This window comes from Falco punctatus, assembly GCF_963210335.1.
Source record: "Falco punctatus genome assembly, chromosome: 14".
Classification (NCBI taxonomy): Eukaryota; Metazoa; Chordata; class Aves; order Falconiformes; family Falconidae; genus Falco; species Falco punctatus.
The window spans coordinates 17995722-18003858 of NC_137594.1; the positions used below are offsets into that span (position 1 = coordinate 17995722).

The 8137-nt window shown below is 38.0% G+C and overlaps 1 long non-coding RNA gene across 1 annotated transcript in view; it reads right to left on the reverse strand.

The window, feature by feature from the left end:
- LOC308053487 overlaps positions 1 to 8137 on the reverse strand; it is a 103062-nt gene that overhangs the window by 70344 nt on the left and 24581 nt on the right. The window lies entirely within an intron of this gene.

Below are 8137 nucleotides of genomic sequence, written 5' to 3' on the forward strand. Positions count from 1 at the left end.
ACTGCCATGAAACAAAAGGTGTACTATCATTTTCCCAATTTAGAAATAATCTATCTCTAAACACAGACAGCCAACAGATAGTTCCAAAATAAAGAATCCTGCAAGGGTGCTGGAGCAAAACTGTCCTAAAGGCTTCCACAACTGCTGTTTCAACATTGGGGGTCCTACAGAGCATTCACGACCCACCTAAAATTTTGACAGACCTCCCTTTGTTCCAACCTTATCTCACACTTGAGTTTGGCCACAATCCTCCATGATAGCTTTTCCAAGACCTTGGAGAGCCTGAAGGTGGTCAAGCGCACCCAGCGAGCAGCTACGGCGCTGCTCCCTGTGCCCTGTCCTGTACCCTGTGCCAAGCCCGTGCCAACGAGGGTGGGGGGAGCATGCAGGGGCATGGAAAACCTGCACAAAATACATGGAAACCCACACAAAGTCTCCTCAGGCCTCCTTTCACCACTCCACAGGCCACTGTCATGAGCGATATGTGCTCAGAGGTCTCTGGCTCAGGCACGCCACTAGTGATTTATTTTTTCAGTGAGCATCTACAATCACTGTGTTTAACCACACTAAAAACACTAGTACTACAACGCCTCTGTATTTCCTTTAAGTTTCCTTGCCCCCAACTATCTGATAAATACTGTTCATTTATTGACACTGATCTGTCAGTTAATCAAATTTAAAACAATCAGATCATTTAATATTGGCTTTTTTAACTACAACTGAGAATTTGAATAACATTATGGTACTCTACACAATAATTTACCATGCTAGACACATTTCAAAGTCAATAAGTTTTGGCAAATTGATATTTTGAAGCTACTTAAGAAAACATCATAAAATAGACTTGTATTTGACATTTTAAGAGGAGAGAAAAAATATCACAGGAAAATTGTAATCCATGGCTTCTAAACACCATCACTTTCTTCTAATAAACAAACGTAGAAAATATTTTCTTAACTATGAATTTTCTCTTTGTCCTGCAACTACCTTTCTTTGCATCAAATTCTACTTCATATAATGAATACATGATAAGCCGCTAGGAGACGGCGACTTTTTTTATGCTTAAAGTTGTATACAGACGTACAGCCTACATGTACATGGAGATGTAGTCTGATATGTCTTAGGAGTCTTGGTCTTGTTTCAGCAATATATGATAGACAAAACTTCAGCTATAAACCAAATTAGCTACTGGAGCTGTACAAAACTATGTGGATGGAGCCAATTGGAAAGATGCATTTTTTTGCTAAGCTATGAAGTCCTCACAACTGAATCATGGCAATTACAGGACAGGAAAGATAAAGTTGCCCACCTAATAGCTTGTAATTTAACCAAGTATATCTATTTTTGTTACATATATTTACAGGTCTTAAAATAATGCAGAAAACTGTGAGTACTGAGATACTCCTTTCTTACTTGCTCAAGCACTTTCACAGTAACAGTGGCATATAATATAAAACATTTAGGGTTTTTTTTTTCCAGTGGTTAATGCCCTTTCCTGAAGGATCACAAAAAGCCTAAATGGGATGCTGAATTCATAAGCAATACACAAGGGTCATCTAAAAGACAATAATAATCTAAATCTTAGGAAGTCACAGCTGTATGAACTTCATATCCAAATGACATTCACATTTTGTGTATGAGAGTTTTCAATATCAAATCAAAACAGAAACTGACTTTTAAGATCTATCTTATGTTAAGGAGGTACTGCAGTAGATGTGGCAAATGTCATAATACAGAATTTCAAGAAAACAGTTTCCAGGCCACTGTGCTGTCTCTAGCACTGACCATAAAAAAAGCCATGCTGTACGTGCTTGAGATGATGATATTCTTGTGGCAGCAGTGCTAGCTGAATAAACCGCCTTCACCTAGTACTCATGAGAAGAAAACGCTTCAAGCCTTCCCTACGCTGCCTACATATGGATAAACCTACACTCTGCCTCCACCCAACCCGCACTTCTCTTTCATAGCAGACCAAAGAAATATGGTCCACATTACACTGTGCTGAAACTAGAAAGAGAAAACCCTTCCCTGCAACCCCACAAATCAATGAAGATAACATTAAACAACCTTCCCACGCTTATTCAAAGCTGGGGCAGTTCTCAGAAGATCAACATACTTTTGTGAGATCCAGCTGTGGGCCCCGTACTGTTCCTCACCTACAAGATGATGGGGCCTCTGCTATAGGTTGCTGGAGGGCAAATGCCAAGCAAGTTTGCCATCGAGGTCGAATGACTTTCTTACGTTTGTTCTCCAGAGGAGACCGAAATATGACATACTCCTCAGCAGAACCTAACACAAGGCCCCATTCCTGTAGCCCACACTTTGCTCCGTTAGCGCCTTTTAGCTGCTGAATCAACACTACAGAAGCTGTCTTGGCTTTCCGCGCTGGTTGTGCAGTGCCGAATGGGTTGGCCCAAGGGATCCACCTTCAGTTACCCCTGAGTGCAAAGCCTTCAGTTTTGGGCACTGTCTTTCTACAGTCTAAACGTACTTTTCAGCATGGCACCCTCCTGTCAGGTGAGAGGGCTCGGGATGATGTATGGCAACATCACCTCTGTCCAGCGCTGCCACTGAGGACAGAAAAGGACAGTCTTTCACGTTCCCAGAGCGTTAGAGGCCATAGAGAAGAAAGGATTTGTAAGGAAGAAAGGCTGTAAGGAATTTTCCAGTGGATATTCTGCACTTTTATCTACATCTGATTAGCTGTGTTAGATCATTCTGGTGTGTAGTGACTGTTTAATATCATTCGGAGGGGTTACACAATGGAAAAAATATGTAACGTTCCAGGGTTTTTCATGGTTTCATGCTGGCAAGCCTACTTGCTGTGGGCATAGTGGAACGTGTCCACCATCTTTACGATTTTGCTCAGCTCTGGTTTTAGAACGATGCAGTTGTTAAGTTTTAGACTGCAGGGTTTTATTTCTCATTATGACCTGAACAAGAGTATGACTGGTTAAAGGCTAGATGAGGGTACTATGGGAAGTTTCTTTCAAGGTGAAGTCTTGTTACTATAAATTTTATAAAGATAGAAATCACTAATTGTTTAATGATTTTTCCATGTGGGTTCCTAAACTGTATGTTGCAATGAGATGCGTATAATCAGCAGGACTTCTTCCCAGATTGAAGCAATTTCTTATAGGAATTTAGTTGGCCTTTCAAAAATATATTTTGTTTTCCTAGGAGAATAGCTTTGTTGAATAAAAGTCTTAATAAGCTAGATATAAGCACTCTGCTTGCGGCACATGCAGTGATGTCTGATGACTTGGTTGTGTATTAAAAAATGTTTGATGTGTTTGGACTGACTGCTGTTTTTACAGAGATTGGTTCTGTGTATTGCAGCTTGTAGTCTATTAGATTTATTTTTATTTTATTTTTAAAGATTTTACAGAGTGCTTAGGAGAGCACTGTAGGTATAGAAGCATTTCAGAGCAAATTTGATGGCAGGATGAACATTATTGAACTTGTAAAAACCTTGTGAGTCTAGGTTTTCCATTCCTGATAAGTATGTCATCTGCATAACTGCATGGGCTTTGTGATAAGATTATTTAAAAATCTGTTCTTTGCAGCAGCTCTGCAAAAGGTTGACTATGCAAGGCTATGTGTGCTTATAGTTTGGAAATTTAGATCTCTGGAAGTAACATTTTTCTGTGTAAATATGAAAAGTATGAATGTTAAAATATCTTTGGGACAAGATGACAAATTTGAATGTGAGCTTCCATCAGTCACAGGTAGGTAGAAGGGAAAAAAAAAAAAAAAAGAGAGAGAGAAGCTACACAAACCAAGTCCACATCCTCTGGAAAAATGGGGTGGGAATAGTTTTCATTAGGGGAAAAAAAAAAATCACTGAATGACTACTACTACTTAGCTAAAACAATTAGAAATTTTTCTATTACTGCCAATTTTAAGCTCAACTGTGAGCCTAATAAAACCTGATGGAAGACCATCTTTAGATCACCTGCTATGTATCTTTAGAGACTTTTTCAGTATTTTACAGTATTGTATTTTCCACTAATACTTCAGATGCTGCCGCAGTATTCCTAAGTAGAACCGGTACGTCCAGAGATACACCAAATAAAGAAATTCCTCAACGTTTCATTTTATTTATTTATTTATTTTTAACCCTAAAAAAGCTTGGTTTAAGTATAACCTTAGGGACAGGTATCTACTTGGGTTATCCAATGCGAATATGTGTTTGGTTCATATCTACCATTAGTCAACAAGAATACCACAGTCAGGAGGCAGTGTCCTACCGAAACTATGTGGCTGCCTTCAGGTGGAAAGAATGACTCATGTGCATAAACCTTTTGCTAGATATCACAATGGAACAAGCACACACAGGTGTCACACTACCCGGTACCACTACGTTCTTTTCACTTACAGTTCCAGCCAGGAAATAGCAAACTTCGCCCTTGGAGAGACTCATAAATAGTTAAGTACCCTCTATCAACAGACGATAAAAGGGGAAAATAACCAATAAAACTACATAATGAACAACTACTGAACAAACAGAGCTATAGCACTCAAACACAGCCAAGTTATTGCCTAGGCTATTACAACGATTTCACAGTAATATCATTTGATTTTCTAGCTTCATGACAATTATATCAGACGTCTTTTTTCAGGTGCGTACAACTGCTTTTACATACATTCTATTATGAAGTCCAAGGTGGAAAGGAAAAACAACTAAAAGTTGTTCAAGGTCACAGATAACCAATGTTCAATAGCTTATCTGTAATTTTTTGTCATCTTTCTTGGGTGCCCGGTAGTCAACTGATGTTATATTCTGCTTCTAACCCAAAGGATGCAGTACGGTACAAATTTCTCTTTTTGCCACTATAGATAAGGGAAGCTCAACTTCTTGATTCTGGATGCAAATTGGAATTTGCACAGTTCAGGTTAAATTGATTTTGGCTTCATGTCACAACATCTGAAATCATACTGCAGTTCTCCAGTGCTTTTAGGACATAATTAGATAAATTCATAGATTAAGCTGCTGCTGGCAGTACTTGCTTTTCTGTGAATAGTGAACCAATTCCACAGCATATTGAAATACAAACTGTAGTTGCAATACCAAGTTGGCAATGTATCTTTGCTGTCGATTGTTGTGTGCCATATGGACCCACTTAAGCCTCTTCCTCTTTTGGCTCTTGACGAGAAGGCAGCCATTGTGGCCAGTCATGAGGTCAGTTTGGAAACCAAGCGGCCCAGGTGCAAAAACTTCAGCAGGGACATCTGCATCCATGACTGTTTTTTTGGCTAGATTTACCCCTGCCCATATTTAGACACGATATCTGCCTTCTTGCGTAACATTGCCGTTTTCTGCCAAATAGAACCCAGTAAGTCTGTTCTAATTTGGATCGTAAGTGATCACAAAATACACCCAGTATATTGAGACTATTTTTTTTTTTTTTGTATCCTGTTCTACCCTTATACTTGAAATAAGAAAAGAGCTAACATTCTTTTTCCAGACTTATTTCTTTATCAGATAATGCACATAGAAGTTCAGGGGAAAGTTCTCACAAACTCAAATGCAGATATTAATAAAGTCTTTTTTAAAAGTTTGATGCCAGCCACCAAGGAAAGTTGAGATACTCAGAGGGAAGATTAGAAGCTCAATTATAGTGATATTGATATGGCTACAGCCTCATACTTTGTATAAAATGCAAATGCTTTATCCTTTGATACACAATTCTTAAAAAGACTAGATAGATGCACATTAAGCTTATTTTGAGCTCAACAGTATCACGGTTAAACAATATCTACTGGATATTTAAATTACACCTACATTTCCTGCGACAGTTCTCTCTGAGGCTCACATAATTACACTGGTTTATTTTCTCACCTCAAAAAATGCTATATTGGGGGAGGGGGGGGGCGCAAGAAGGGAGGAGAGAACAAGCAAAGTGCATTCTAAAGTAACTCGTGCATTTCTTATATTAATACCATTCTGTTGTTACATTTCTTGTTTGTTACTCTTAAAGCAAGACATTGAGTTTAACCTTCCACTTGAAGAATGCACTGATAAAGGGCACCTGTGCAAAACCTTAACAGTCTGATCCACCACTGTATCATTCATCTTCTATTTTGTTCTAACAGTATGTAATGCAAGAATCAAAGAATAATAAAATCAAGGACACAATACTTGACAAAGCCTTTACAAAATTACAATTAAAAAGAGAAATCTCTCAAAAAATATACAAAACATGTACATACAGATAGTATTAGCTATGTCACATACCAGAATTATTGTGTTCTCATTACTATAATATATTTCTAGTTTCATATTATGCTTTCTTACAGCTTTCTAAGTTTTAAAATGGATTAAACCAATCCGTTTTTTATTTTGATCTGGGGAAAAAAACCACATCTCTTCAAAGCAATAAATCTTTGCCCTCCTTTCCTCTATCTTTTGTGCCAAACCGTCATGCAAAACAGTTTTGTCTCTTTGCTTATTTTACCTGAGGTAACATATGTCTACTGGACATAGCATCTCCAGAAAATTCTCACTTGACTCAAAAGCACAAAGCTGATATAAATAAAAATTATAGAACTAAGGAGCTTTGCATCAACCTCTTCAGGCTGGTGTAAGCTGCACCAAAATGAAGTTCTGCTAGCAAATAAAAATACCAATGTGGAGCTGCATCATGGTCAAAGTAGCTTTAAATTTTTAATTTCACTTCACAAAAGGAAGTGCCACACTCCCTGCTTAGGGTTAGCTTTGAGTCTCTGCAGCAGTGGCTTTAACTTTATCCACAGGCCTTCGAGAAATTAATGTCTGGCTGGACAAAGATTTTGTAGTGTGCCACATCCAGAGGAAAAAAAAAAAAAAAGAAAAAAAAAAGCCCTGCAGGATCACTTTTCCTCCCAGGAAAGAAGTAAAACGAAGGTGACAGTCTGGAATGCTAGTGAACTAGCAGTTATTTTACATTGCGTCATTGTCAAATGACTGACAATAGATTTCAGAAATATGTGAGCAGGAGCAAAAACATACAAGCCTTTGGAGAGCCCTAGAATTTATTTGCAGGTATTTTATACCAAGGATATGGAATAAATGCATCCAGAAAATGATTTAGAATTCCAGACACACATGCAGCACTCTGATTGGCACCTCAACAATGCCGAGGAAACACACAGGTTTCTTTGCTTGATTTTTATGTATGGATTCTGCCTCATACTCGTAATGAGCTGTTTCATTCCAGCCAGCGCATCTCAAGGTTGCACGGCACTCCTTCCATGATTACAGTGTCACAGCTTGAGCTTCATGCTTTAAAACGTCACCTAAAGTATGCAGTAGTTACCTAATCTAGTATCTTGTACGGATTATATATGTTTGTGTACACTCTGTGTGTATGCTACTTAGATTCTTTTCGCTTTTGTACTAATAAATACATAGCAAATTCAAACTACTTATAATTCTATAGTTTTAAGGAACTGCTAAGTGCCTCCCTCATATTATGTAAAAAAAAAAAAAAAAAAATTATTGTAAACAATAATTTTTTTTTAATGTCATTATCTATAGGTAATAATACTGGTATAGAAACAGTGGGATCCTGATACCACAACATGCTGAAATAAATGTAAAGAATATGTTCAGCTTTATTGAGCTATTATCAGTTGTAGCAAGCAAACTCAGCACAATTTTTCCAATATGGCATACAAATTTATCACAAGTCCCCTCCTATGCTGTATACATGAAGACGTGTGCGATGGCTGTACCATCCCTACAATATCAGTCCTGCCAAAAGATACTGGCTAGAAGCCAAAATCACAGCCTGTTCTCTAATGAAAACAGAAGAGATATGATAAGAGGAAGCCACAATCAACACCAAACACACTGGCATAAATCTTCACAAATGCAATGCAAGTGCCTTAGACTTGTTCATTATGTTTACTTCTAAGGTTTTCAAGTAAGCCTTCTTGAATCCACCAATTTCACACTGGCTTTGGATACATCTGGAACCACTATATCGCATATTTTAAAACAAAGCAGAGCTCAAAGTACTACTGGTCCCTTCACATTTCCTAGAAAACTACAGAAATGAAATGCCTTACAGAATATATGACATAATGTGCTTTAGTTACAGCCACGAGGCTACTCCTTTTTCCTATTATTCTCTTATTATCGAGTTATCAGCTG